General features: G+C 45.4%; 1 protein-coding gene across 3 annotated transcripts in view; it reads left to right on the forward strand.

Annotated features, from left to right (window-relative positions):
- ints14 (integrator complex subunit 14) overlaps positions 1-14,681 on the forward strand; it is a 33,605-nt gene that overhangs the window by 5,787 nt on the left and 13,137 nt on the right. The gene's annotated exons all lie outside the window — the stretch shown is intronic.

Here is a 14,681-nt window from a genome sequence, read left to right on the forward strand (position 1 = left end):
CAAAAGGAAAAGTCAATGTCAACTGCACTGCCTCATTCCCTTCATCAGTTTTCTTAGTTACCTCCTCAGAACAAACTCAATCAGGATTTCTCTGGCACAAAACTGACTCCTAACAGTTCCAAGTGAACATAAATCCTGTTCCTAAGAATTTTTTCCCAATTTCCCTACTATTGATGTACAGGCCTGTAGTTTCCAGGCTTATCCCTACTGCCCTTCTTGGAAAAAGGTAACCACGTTAGCTATTCTTGAGTCTTCTAGTACCTCACCCGTGGCTTATGAAGATGCAAAAATCTCCATTAGAGCACCAGCAATTTCCTCCCTAGCTTTCCATAGTATTCTGGGATAGATCTCATCCGGCAGTGAGGATTTATCCACCTTAATGTGTGCCAAGTTTTTCATTGTACCTGTACCTCACCATACTTGTGCATATGACAATAGACTTGACTTGGCTTTCTCCTTCCTGACACAGATGTTCCAGAATATCAGCATACCCCTCTCCTATCTCTGCCTCCACATCCTTCTCCCCAGTGAATACGAATGTAAAGTGTTCATTTAAGATCCTGCTCATATCCCCTGGCTCCACGCATAGATTTCCAGAAAGCTCTAGCAATTGTTTTCCCAAGTGCCTACCCATTTCCTACCACTCACACGGGCAGTGAGTTTCAGATTATTGGTATTCTCCATGTAAAAACAATTCCCCACGTTGCCTGTGTATCTTGCCCATCACTTTAAATCTGTGGCACTGGTCCTTGAACTATCTGTCCATTGGGCCATCTCGTTACTGAGTCTAAACCCTTCATGAAGGATTAATCTCCTCTCAACCTTCTTTGCTCCAAGGAGAACATTCCCCAGTCTAACCTTAAGAATCCTAGAATTGTATAGCATGGAAACTGGCCATTCAGCCCAACTTGTCCATTACAACCAATGGCACCCTTCCACATTAATCCCATTGCCCAGCATGATGCAAAAATTGGAGTTGTGGATAGTGAGCAGGATACAGACCACTTGGAAGCTTGGTCAGTGAAATGGCAAATGGCGTTTAATCCGAGCAAGTGTGAGGTGTTGCACTTTTGGAGGAAAAATGCAAGAGGAATGTATACAGTAAATGGCAGGAACCTTAGAAGCATTGATGTACAAAGGGATCTTGGGGTGAAAGTAGCAACACAAGTGGATTGGGTAGCATTAGGTCAGAGTTCGGGTTAGACAATAGATGGCATGACATAGAACATAGGACGTAGAACAGTACAACAGGAACAGGCCTTCAGCCTACAATGTCTGCTCTGACCATGACACCAATTTAACTAATCCCATTTACCTGTACACAATCTCTCTCTATCAGCTACCTGTTCATGTGCCTGTCTAAATGCCTCAAATGTTGCTATCATCTGCTTTTCCAGCTTCCCTAGCAGCACTTCAGAAAACTGCCATTCTGTTTTTTAAACAAAAAACTTGCCTTGCAAATCTCATTTAAACTTTCTCCCTCTCACCTTAAACCTATACCCTCTAGTATTTGACATTCCGACCCAGGGAAAAAGACTGACTATCTATATCTCTCATTTTATATAATTCTATCAGGTTACTCCCTCAGCCTCTGATGCTCCAGAGAAAATAATTCAAGTTTGTCCAACTCATCCTTTTAGCTAATACTCTCCAATCCAGGTAAGATCCTGGTGAACTGCTTCTGCACCCTTTCTAAACCCTCCACATCCTTCCTGTGACCAGAAATGCAAACAAAACTCCAAATGTGGCCTAAGTAAAATTTTCTACAGCTGCAATATGACCTCCCAACTTTTATACACAATGCCCCAACTGATGTAGGCAAGCATGCCATATATCTTGTTACCATCCAATCCATTGTGTTGCCACTTTCAGGGAGCTACAGAGTTGCACCCCACGATCCCTCTGTACATCAGTGCTCCAAAGGGTCCTGACATTTACTGTATATTTTCCTTTTGCATTTGACCTCCCAAAATGCAACACATCACACTTGTTTGGATTAAACTCCATCCACCCAAATTTGCAACTGATCTATATCATGCTTTCCAATGTAAGACTTATTACTAGTCCATCCCTATCCTTTTGGTAACTATCTCCAAGATGATCCCTGACTGATACTCTCTCTACTTGACCAACTACATTCCCCAGGAGAAGAGTCAAAGAGTAATCCAGCATAGAAACAGGCCTGTGGCCCAATTTGTCCATGCTGACCAAGATGCCCATCTAAGCAGGTTCCATTTGCCTGCATTTGACTCATATCCTTCAAACCTTTCCTATCCATGTATCTTTTAAATGTTGTTTCGCCTGCTTCAACCACTTCCTTTGGCAGCTCATTCCATATATCAGAATCAGCTTTATTATCACTAACTTGCATGTCGTGAAATTTGTTGTTTTGCAGCAGCAGTACAGTGCAAAGACATAAAATTACTAAAGTTACAAAATAAATAGTTCAAACAAAAAGGAATAACAGAGTTGGGTTCATGGACCATTCAGGAATCTGATGGCAGAGGGGAAGAAGCTGAATATTTGAGTGTGGGTCTTCAGGCTTCTGTACTTCCTCCCCAGTGGTAGTAACACAGAGGACATGTCCCGGATGGTGACAGTCCATAGTGATGGATGCCACCTTCTAAAACTTTGCTCCTCAGGTTCCTATTAAATATTGCCCCCCTCACCTTAAACCTATGCCCTTGTTTTTGATGTCCCAACCCTAGGAAAGACTGTGCGTTCACCCTGTCTATGCCCCTCATGATTTTATACATCTTTATAAGATCACCCCTCAATCTCTGATGCTCCAAGGCGTTAAATCCCAGCCTGCCCAACCTCTCCCTATAAACTCAGTCCTTCAAGTCATGGCAATGTCCTCAAATCTTTTCTTCACTCTTTCTAGCTTAATTGTATCTTTTCCACAAGGTGACTAAAACTGAACATAATACTTCAAGTGTGGACTCACTAACATCTTGTACAACTGCAATGTAACATCCCAACTTCGATACTCAGTGCTCTGACTGATAAAGACCAGTGTGCCAAAAGATTTCTTCACCACCTTGTCTACCTATGACTAGACTTTCAGGGAACCATGTACCTGAACTCCAAGGTCCCTCTATTCAACAACACTCCCCAAGGCCCCACCGTTCACTGTGAAATTCTTACCTTGGTTTGACTTCCCAAAATGCAACACCTTGCACTTTTCTGAATTAAACTTCCATTTGCCATTCCTAAATCCGCTTACTAAACTGATCAAGATTCTGCTGTAATTCCTGATAATCTTAAGTAATTGTTACCACCCATTTTAGTGTCATCTGCTCACTATGCTTTGTACATTTTCATCCAGATCATTGATATAGATGATAAACAACAATAGGCCCAGCACCAACCCTGAGGCACACCACTAGTCACGGGCCTCCAGTCTGAAAATTAGCCTTCCATCATAGAACCATAGAACCATACAGCACAAAACAGGCCCTTCGGCCCACCATGTTGTGCCGTCCATCAAACCACCCTCACGCTATCTAACCGTTTCCTCCCGCATATCCGTCTATCTCACATTCCTCCATGTGCCTATCCAATAAACTCTTGAACCCGTCCAATGTATCTGCCTCCACCACCACCCCAGGCAGTGCATTCCATGCACCAACCACTCTCTGGGTGAAAAATCTCCCCTGAACCTCCCACCCATAACCTTAAAGCCATGCCCTCTCGTCTTGAGCATTGGTGCCCTGGGAAGGAGGCGCTGGCTGTCTACTCTATCTATTCCTCTCAATATTTTATATACCTCTATCATGTCTCCTCTCATCCTCCTTTCCAGTGAATAAAGCCCTAGCACCTTAAGCCTGTGCTCATATTCCATACGCTTGATCCAGGCAGCATCCTGGTAAATCTCCTTTGCACCCTCCAACGCCTCCACATCCTTCCTATAATGCGGCGACCAAAACTGAACACAGTACTCTTAAGTATGGTCTAAGTGTGGTTTCGTAAAGCTGCATCATCACTTCGCAGCTCTTAAACTCAATCCCACGATTTATAAAAGCTAACATCCCATAGGTCTTCTTAACTGCTCTTTCCACCTGTGAGGCAACTTTCAGTGAACTGTGAATATGAACCCCCAGATCCCTCTGCTCCTCTACACTGCCAAGTACCTTGCCATTTACCTTGTACTCTGCCCTGGAGTTTGTCCTTCCAAAGTGTACCACCTCACACTTCTCCGGACTGAACTCCATCTGCCACTTGTCAGCCCAGTTCTGCATCCTATCAATATCCTTCTGTAAGTTCCGACAGCCCTCCACACTATCCACAGCACCGCCGATCTTAGTGTCGTCCGCAAACTTACTAACCCAGCCTTCCACCCCCTCATCTAAGTCATCTATAAATGTCACAACAAGTAGAGGTCCCAGAACCGATCCCTGCAGGACACCACTAGTCACTGCCCTCCAATCCGAGGGCACTCCTTCCACCGCAACCCTCTGCTTTCTACAGGCAAGCCAATTCCTAATCCACGGCCAAGCTTCCCTGGATCTCTTGGCCTCTGACCTTCTGGAGAAGCCTACCATGAGGTACCTTATCAAACACCTTACTAAAATCCATATAGACCACATCCACTGCACTACCCTCATCAATCTTCCTCATCACCTCCTCAAAGAACTCTATCAGGCTTGTGAGGCAAGATCTTCCCTTCACAAAGCCATGCTGGCTGTCCCTAATCAGTCCATTATTCTCCAGGTGTTCATAGATCCTATCCCTTAGAATCCTTTCTAACAGCTTACCCACCACAGACCTGAGGCTCACCGGTCTGTAATTCCCTGGACTATCCCTACTACCTTTTTTGAACAAGGGGACAACATTCGCCACCCTCCAATCCTCCGGCACCATCCCCATGGACAACGAGGACTCAAAGATCCTTACCAGCGGTTCAACAATCTCCTCCCTCGCCTCTCGAAGCAGCCTGGGGAAAATCCCATCAGGCCCCGGAGATTTATCTGTCTCGATATTATTTAACAACTTCAACACATCCTCTCTCTTGATATCTACAACCTCGAGAACATTACCCTTACCAGCACTCCCTTCCACGTCATCAAGACCCCTCTCCTTGGTGAATACCGAAGAGAAGTATTCATTGAGAACTTCTCCCACTTCCGCCACCTCCAGTCACATTCTCCCACCTTTGTCTTTAATTGGACCTACCTTTACCCTAGCCATCCTCCTACCCTTCACGTCCTTGAAAAAGGCCTTGGGATTTTTCTTAACCCTACTAGCGAATGCCTTTTCATGTCCCCTTCTAGCTCTCCTCAGCCCTTAAGTTCCTTCCTCGCTACTCTATATTCCTCACGGGCCCTGTCTGAACCTTGCTGCTTATACCTTATGTATGCTACCTTCTTCTCCCTAACTAGTCGATCCACCTCTCTCGTCACCCACGGCTCCTTCACCCTGCCATTCCTTCTCTGCCTTACCGGGACATATTTATCCCTAACATCCTGCATAAGACCCCTGAACATCGACCACATCTCCATGGTACATTTCCCTTCAAAAAGGACATCCCACTTTACACTCCCAGGTTCTTTCCTTATAGCCTCATAGTTCGCCCTTCCCCAATTAAATATCTTCTTGTCCTCTCTGCACCTGTCCCTGTCCATGACAATTTTAAAGGTTATGGAGCAATGGTCACTGTCCCCCAAATGCTCACCCACCAATAGATCCTTCACCTGTCCCGGTTCATTTCCTAAAACTAGATCTAGCATGGCATTCCCTCTAGTCGGCCTGTCGACATACTGCGTCAGGAATCCCTCCTGGACACATTTAACAAATTCCTTCCCATCTAAACCTTTGGCACTAAGCAGGTTCCAGTCTATATTTGGGAAGTTGAAGTCTCCCATTATAACAACCCTGTTATTTTTGCTTCTCTCCAAACACTGCCTGCCAATCTGCTCCTCTATATCTCTACCGCTACCAACGGGCCTATAGAATACTCCTAGTAGAGTAACTGCTCCTTTCTTTTTCCTTATTTCCACCCACACGGACTCTTGAGATGATCCTTCTACAACATCCATCCTTTCTACAGCCGTAACAGTGTCCCTGACCAGTTTCGCCACCCCTCCTCCTCTTCTCCCCCCTTCCCTATCCCTCTTAAAACACTGAAAACCAGGAATATTCAATATCCACTCCTGCCCTGACGTCAGCCACGTCTCAGTAATAGCCACAGTATCATAGTCCCCCATACTTATCCAAGCCCTCAGTTCATCTCCCTTATTCCTGACACTTCTTGCATTTAAGTAAACACACTTCAGTCCATCTACCTTACTACTTTTACAGCCTGTATTCTGCTTCTCCTTCCCCAAAGCCTCTCTACCTGTTTGATCTAACTTTTCCCCATCCCCTTCTTCTTTGACCTACTCCTCCGGTTCCCTTCCCCCTCACAAACCAGTTTAAACCCTCCCGAACCACCCTAGCAAACCTAGCTGCAAGGATATTGGCCCCCTTCTGGTTCGGGTGTAACCCGTCCTCTCTGTACAGGTCCCACATTCCTGAGAAGAGATCCCAATGATCCAGAAATCTAAAACCCTCCCTCCTGCACCAACTTCTCAGCCACACATTTACCTGCCACCTCCTCCTGTTCCTGCCTTCACTATTGCATGGCACCGGCAGCAATCCTGAGATTGCTACCCTTGAGGTCCTGTTCCTCAGTCTTCTGCCTAGCTCCCTGAACTCGCTCTTCAGGACCTCATCCCCCTTCCTACCTATGTCGTTGGTGCCAACATGGACCACAACTTCTGGCTGCTCTCCCTCCCGCTCAAGAATCCTGTGGACCCGATCAGTGACATCCTGGACCCTGGCACCTGGGAGGCAACATACCATCTGGGATTCATGCTCACTGCCACAGAACCTCCTATCTGTTTCCCTGACTTTTTGCTTCTTACCCTTTGCTTCTTACCATCAAGCTAATTCTGTATCATTTAGCTAGCTCTCCCTGAATCCCATGCTAATTGCAAGCTAACCTTCTAGAGCAGCCTACAATGTATTACTTTATCAAAGGCCTTGCTGAAGTCCATACAATGTCTATCGCACAGCCCTCAGTGACCACCTTGGTTACTACTGCAAAAAAAAGTCTCAATTAAATTCGTGAGACACTAAGGTCCAGTAATGCTCCTTCCCTTGTTGGTCATCAGCACAGTAGTGTAGCAGTTAGCGTAATGTTATTACAGCTGCTGTCTGTAAGGAGTTTCTACATTCTCCCCGTGTGTCTGCGTGGGTTTCCTCTGGATGCTCCGGTTTCCTCCCACATTCCAAAGACGTACAGGTTTGGAAGTTGTGGGCATGGTATGTTGGCGTCAGAAGCATGGCGACACTTGCAGGCTGCCCCAGAAGCTCTACGCAAAAGATGTATTTCACTGTGTTTCAATGTACATGTGACTAATAAAGATATCTACATACATCATCGAAAAGCTCTCCAGGATACCTCAAATTCTGCCCACTCTGCAACTTTAAAGCTAAAGTAATCCTAATTAATATTTGGCAAAATTGAAATCCCCCAGTGCCATAATCCTATTTTTATTGCATCTCTCTGATATCTACTTACACATAGAACAGTGCAGCACAGTACGGGCTCTTCGGCCCCACGATGTTGTGCTGACCTATATAAACCTTATCCACATTCAATCTATCCCCCTCTCTATTTCACCTCCCGTAACCCTCTATTTCTCTTTTATCCATGTGCCTATCTAAGAGCTTCTTAAATGGCCCTATCTTATCAGTCCCTACTACCACCCCTGGCAGTGCATTCCAGGTACCCACCACTCTGCAAAAATACCTACCTCTCACATCTCCCATCTCCCCTGAACTTTCCTCCACGCACCTTAAATGGGTGACCTCTAGTATTGGCCATTACTGCCCTTGGTGGGGGGGCGGGAGGAGATGCTGGCTGTCCACTACCTATGCCTCTCATAACCATGCATACCTGTATCAAGTCTCCTCTCAACCTTCGCTCCAAAGAGAAAAGCCCAAACTCCTTCAACCTCTCCTCATAAGACATGTTCTCCAATCCAAGCAGTATCCTTGTAAATCTCCTCTGCACCCTCTAAAGCTTCTGCATCCTTCAGAAAAGGTGGCAACCAGAACTGAACACAATATTCCAAGTGTGGTTTAACCAGAGTCCTATAGAGCTGCAACATTACCTCTCAACTCTTGAACTCAATTCCCCCTGGCTAATGAAGGCCAACACATCATGTGCCTTCTTAACCGCCCTATCAACTTGTGCAGCAACTTTGAGGATCTATGTACTTGGACCCCAAGATCTCTGTTCCTGACACTGCTAAGAATCCTGCCATTAACCTTGTACTCTGCCTTCAAGTTCAGTCTTCCAAAGTATATCACTTCACTCTTCTCTGGATTGAACTTCATTTGCCACTTCTCTGTCCAGTGCAACGTACGACAACCTTTTGCACTATCTACTACACCAACCTTCATGTCATCTGCAAACCTACCAACCCACCTTTCCACTTCATCCAATTCGCAAAGTAAAAGTACTTCATCCAAGTAAAAATCACAAAGAAGGGGTTCCCAGAACAGATCCCTGCAGAACACCACTAGTCACCAACCTCCAGGTTGAATACTCCCCTTCTGCAACCACTCTCTGCTTTCTGTGGGCAAGCCAATTCTGGATCCATGCAGCCAATTTTCCATGGATCCCATACCTCATGACTTTCTGGATGAGCCTTCCATGTCAAATGCCTTGCTGAAATCCATATAAACCACATCCACCACACTACCTTCATCAATTTGTCTTGTCACTTCCTCAAAACTCTAAGCTCGTGAGGCATTACCTGCCCTTCACAAAGCCATATTGACTAGCGCTAATAAGACTATGCTTCTCCAAATGATCATAAATCCTGTCCCCAAGAACCCTCTCCAATAGTTTGCCCACCACTGATGTAAGACTCACTGGTCTATAATTCCCAGGATTATCCCTTTTACCTTTCTTGAACAATGTTTGCCATTCTCCAATCCTCTGGTACCACTCCTGTGGCCAGGGAGGACTCAAAGATCTTTGTTAACGCTCCAGCAATCTCTTCCCTTCTCATAGTAACCTGGTGTATATCCTATCCAAACCTGGGGACTTGTCTATCCTAATGCTTTTTAGTAGCTCCAACGCTGCTTTTTTTTCTTAACCTCGACATGATCCAACACAATTGCCTGTTCTGCGCTAACTTCACACTTGTCTAAGTCCCTCTCATTGGTGAACACTGAAGCAAAGTATTCATTCAGGACCTCTCCTACCTCCTTCGCCTCCAGACACAGATTTCCCCTCCTTATCTCTGAGCGGTCCTACCCTAACCCTAGTCATCCTTTTGTTCCTCACATGTATTGGTAGTGGTTTATTATTGTCACTAGTACTGAGGTACGTGAAAAACTTATCTTGCATACCGTTTGTACAGATCAATTCATTACACAGTGCATTGAGGTAGTACAGGGTAGAAATAATAACAGAATACTGTAAAGTGTCACAGCATTTCAGGTAGACAATAAGGTGCAAGGTCAAACACGGTAGATTGAGGTCTAGAGTCCATCTCACGGTATAATGGAATCGTTCAACAGTCTTAACACTGTGGGATAGAAGCTGTCCTTGAGCCTGGTGGTATGTGCTCTCAGGCTCCTGTCTCCTTCTGCCTGATAGGAGAGAAGAGAGAGTGACCCGGGTGGGAGGGGTCTTTGATTATACTGGCTGCTTCAAGGCAGCGAGAGGTATAGACAGTCCATGGAGGGGTGGCTGGTTTCTGTGATGCGCTGGGCTGTGTCCACAACTCTCTGCAGTTTCTTGTGATCCTGCACAGGTCAGTTTCCATACCAAGCCGTGATGCATCCAGATAGGATGCTTTCTATGGTGCATCGATAAAAGTTGGTGAGTGTCAAAGGGGACATGACAAATTTCTTCCTCCTCCTGAGGAAGTAGAGGCGTCGGTGAGCTTTCTTGCTTGTGGCGTCTGTGGTTGGACCAGGACAGGCTGTTGGTGATTTTCATTCCTAGGAACTTGAAGCTCTCAACCCTCTCGACCTCGGCACCATTGATGTAGACAGGTGCATGTACACCGCCCCCTTTCCTGAAGTCAATGACCAGCTCTTCTGTTTTGCTGACATTGAGGAATAGGTTGTTGTCATGACACCATGTCACTAAGCTCTCTAGCTCTTTCCTGTACTCCAACTCATCATTATTTGAGATATAGCCTACTACGGTGGTATCATCTGCAAATTATAGATGGCGTTAGAGCAGAATCTGGCTATGCAGTCATGAGTATATAGGTAGTAAAGTAGAGGGCTGGGGACGCAGCCTTGTGGGTCACCAGTGTTGAGAATAATCGTGCTGAAGGTATTGCTGCCTATCCTCACTGATTGTGGTCTGTTGGTCAGAAAGTCAAGGATCAAGTTGCAGAGGGAGGTGTTGAGTCCCAGGTCTCGGAGTTTGGTGACGAGTTCGCTTGGAATTATAGTATTGAAGATATTGGTTTATTATTGTCACTTGTACCAAGGTACAGTGAAAAACTTGTCTTGCAAACTGATCGTATAGGTCAATTCATTACAGTGTGGTTACATTGAGTTAGTGCAGAGTGCATTGATGTAGTACAGGTAAAAACAATAACAGTACAGAGTTTAGTTAGTGACATAGTTTTAATTTAAGTGTAGAATGATTATAATAAGGGTAATGAGTAGATCTGTAGAGAGCAGCTTGCAACATGTTGCCATGCTCTGGCGCCATCAGGCGGAGCTGTAGTCAATAAACAATAGGGTAACGTAGGTGTCTTTTCTGTCCAGATACATCAGAGATGAGTGTAGGGCCAGGGAGATGGTGTCCGCTATAGACCTGTTTCGGCATTCCATGACTAGCCTTGCGAAGCACTTCATGATGGTGGATGTCAGAGACACTGGTCGGTAGTCATTAAGGCATATCACCTTGTTTTTCTTAGGTACCGGGATGATAGTGGTCTTCTTAAAACAGGTGGGAACCTCAAATTGAAGATGTGTAGAACGCCTGAGGGTTTTCCTTCACCCCACTTGCCAAGGCCTTCTCATGTCCCCTTTGAGCTCTCAGTCCCTTGTCTCAGTGGAACAAACCTATCTAGAACCCCATGTAAGTGGTCCCTAAACAATCTCCACATTTCTGCAGTGCATTTACCAGAGAACATCTGTTCCCAATTCACGCTCCCAAGTTCCTGCCTAATATCATTGTAATTTGCCCTCCCCCAATTAAATACTTTCCCATAATGTCTGCTCCTATCCTTGTCCATTGCTATGCTAAAGGTCAGGGAGTTGTGGTCACTACCCCTGAAATGCTCGCCCACAGAGGTCTGTCACTTGACTAGGTTCATTGCCTAATACCAGATCCAGTATGGCCTCTCTAGTCAGCCTGTCCACGTACTGTGACAGGAATCCTTCCTGTCCACATCTAACAAATTCTGCCCCATCTAAACCTTTTGCACTAAGGAGGTGCCAATCAATATTAGGGAAGTTGAAGTCACCAATGACACTTCCCTGCATCCCCCCACCACCACTTCTACCCCCCTCCCTATCCCTTTTGAAACATCTAAACCCCAAAATCTCAAGTTGCCGCTGCTGCCCTGTGACAGCCAAGTCTCTGTAATGGTCACAACATCGTAATTCCATGTACTGATCCATGTTCTAAGTTCATCACCCTTATTCTTAACACTTCTTGCATTAAAGTAAACAAATTTCAGACCATCTAACTGACTGCGTTTATGCCCCGTCACCTGCCTATCCTTCCTCACGTTCTCTGTACACATCACATCTACTTCTGCACCAACTGATCCGTCATCTAATCTAACAGTCAGGTTCCTTTTGTCCTGTTGGTTGATTGAAGGTCTATAATGCACTGCCAGCAAAGTAACAGCATTCTTTTTGTTACTCATCTTTGCCCATGTAACTGAAACCCCTCATTCTCAATGCAGCTCTGAAAAATGTGGGATTAGCTACCTGTAGGATGTATATCTGTGACACAGGTTAGAGCCAGGGAGTGCAGAATTATTGCTGGGTTTATGCTGACTGGGATTGGATTGGCACCATGAAATGGCAACTCATTCAGAGAGGTAAAGCAATGCAATATTTATCCTGGGCAAGTAATCCAGAGGCTGTGGATTACATACCAACTAGGCAATTTAAGAATTTTGAACGTAAAACAGTAAGCACTGGAACAGGTCCTTTAGCCCACAATTTCTGTGATTAGTATGATGCCACTGTAAACTAATCCCATCTGCAGGCACATGGTCTATATTCCTCCATTCTTGGCCTTTTCACGTGTGTCTAAATTCCTCAATGTTGCTAATGTATCTACTTCCACCACTTCCCCTGGCAGCATGTTCCAGGCACCTACCACTCTCTGTGCAAAAGAAGTTTCCTCATACATACCTTTTAAATTCTTCTCCACCCCCCCCCCCCGCCCCCACCCCACCACTTTAAAGCTACGTCCTCTAATATTTGACATTTTCATCCTGGGAAAAAGACTATCTATCTATGCCTCTCATAATTTTATATACTTTTATCAGATCACCCCTCTGATGCTCCAGAAAAAACAATCCAAGTTTGTTCAATCTTTCCGCATAGCTAATACACTCTAATCCAGGCAACATCCTGGTGAACTTCTGCACCCTCTCCAAAGCCTTGACATCCTTCCTGTAATGCGACAACCAGAACGGCACACGAAGCTCCAAATGTAGCCTGACCAAAGTTTTGTACAGCTGGAGCTTGATTTGCCAATGTTTATACTCAATGTCCTGAATGATAAAGGCAAGTATGCCATATGCCTTCTTTACCATCCTTTCTACTTGTGTTGCCACTTTCAGGGACCTATCAACTTGAACCTCAAGATCCCTCTGTACATCAATGCTCCTTAGGGTCCTACTATTTACTGTATACTTCTTACATTTGACCTCCCAAAGTGCAAAAGCTCATACTTGCTTGAATTAAACTCCATCTGCTATTTCTTCACCCACATTTCCAACCAGTCTATATCTTGCTGAATCCTTTGACATCCTCCCTATCCATAACTCCACCAATTTTTGTGTTATCTGCAAACTTGCTAATCAGCCCACCTATGTTTTCAGCCAAATAATTTGTACATCACAAATAACAGAAATCCCAGCATGGATGCAAAGTACTTATTTAGTTCCTCACCCACTTTCTCCGCCTAAGGTATAAGTTCTTTGTCCTTGAGTGGTCCTACCCTCTTGTTTTTGTGTAGTTTGGCTATTATTTAATAGCTGTGTTCCTAAGAAACCTTGCATCATAGAAAATCAAGTTATAGAACCATACAGCACAAAACAGGCCCTTCGGCCCACCATGTTGTGCGTTCCATCAAACCACCCTCACACTACCTAACCCTTTCCTCCCGCATATCCCTCTATCTCACATTCCTCCATATGCCTATCCAACAAGCTCTTGAACCTGTCCAATGTATCTGCCTCCACCACCACCCCAGGCAGCGCATTCCATGCACCAACCACTCTCTGGGTGAAAAACCTCCCCCTGACATCTCCCCTGAACCTCCCACCCATAACCTTAAAGCCATGCCCTCTCGTCTTGAGCATTGGTGCCCTGGGAAGGAGGCGCTGACTGTCTACTCTATCTATTCCTCTCAATATTTTATATACCTCTATCATGTCTCCTCTCATCCTCCTCCTTTCCAGTGAATAAAGCCCTAGCACCTTAAGCCTCTCCTCATATTCAATACTCTCCAATCCAGGCAGCATCCTGGTAAATCTCCTCTGCACCCTCTCCAACGCCTCCACATCCTTCCTGTAATGAGGCGACCAGAACTGAACACAGTACTCCAAGTGTGGCCTAACTAGAGTTTTGTAAAGCTGCATCATCACTTTGCGGCTCTTAAACACAATCCCGCGATTTATGAAAGCCAACATCCCATTGGCCTTCTTAACTGCTCTTTCCACCTGTGAGGCAACTTTCAATGAACTGTGAATATGAACCCCCAGATCCCTCTGCTCCTCCACACTGCCAAGTACCTTGCCGTTTACCCTGTACTCTGCCCTGGAGTTTGTCCTTCCAAAGTGTACCACCTCACACTTCTCCGGATTGAACTCCATCTGCCACTTGTCAGCCCAGCTCTGCATCCTATCAATATCCCTCTGTAAGCTTCAACAGCCCTCCACACTATCCACAACACCGCCGATCTTAGTGTCGTCCGCAAACTTATTAACCCAGCCTTCCACCCCCTCATCTAAGTCATCTATAAATATCACAAAAAGTAGAGGTCCCAGAACCGATCCCTGCAGGACACCACTAGTCACTGCCCTCCAATCCAAGGGCACTCCTTCCACCACAACCCTCTGCTTTCTACAGGCAAGCCAATTCCTAATCCACACAGCCAAGCTTCCCTGGATCCCTTGGCCTCTGACCTGAAGAAGAAGCCTACCATGAGGAACCTTATCAAACGCCTTACTAAAATCCATGTAGACCACATCCACCGCACTATCCTCATCAATCTTCCTAGTCACCTCCTCAAAGAACTCTATCAGGCTTGTGAGGCAAGATCTTCCCTTCACAAAGCCATGCTGGCTGTCCCTAATCAGTCCATGATTCTCCAGGTGTTCATAAATCCTTAGAATCCTTTCTAACAGCTTACCCACCACAGACGTGAGACTCACCGGTCTATAATTCCCTGGACTATCCCTATT

Source organism: Pristis pectinata, chromosome 28 (genome assembly GCF_009764475.1).
Source record: "Pristis pectinata isolate sPriPec2 chromosome 28, sPriPec2.1.pri, whole genome shotgun sequence".
Classification (NCBI taxonomy): domain Eukaryota; kingdom Metazoa; phylum Chordata; class Chondrichthyes; order Rhinopristiformes; family Pristidae; genus Pristis; species Pristis pectinata.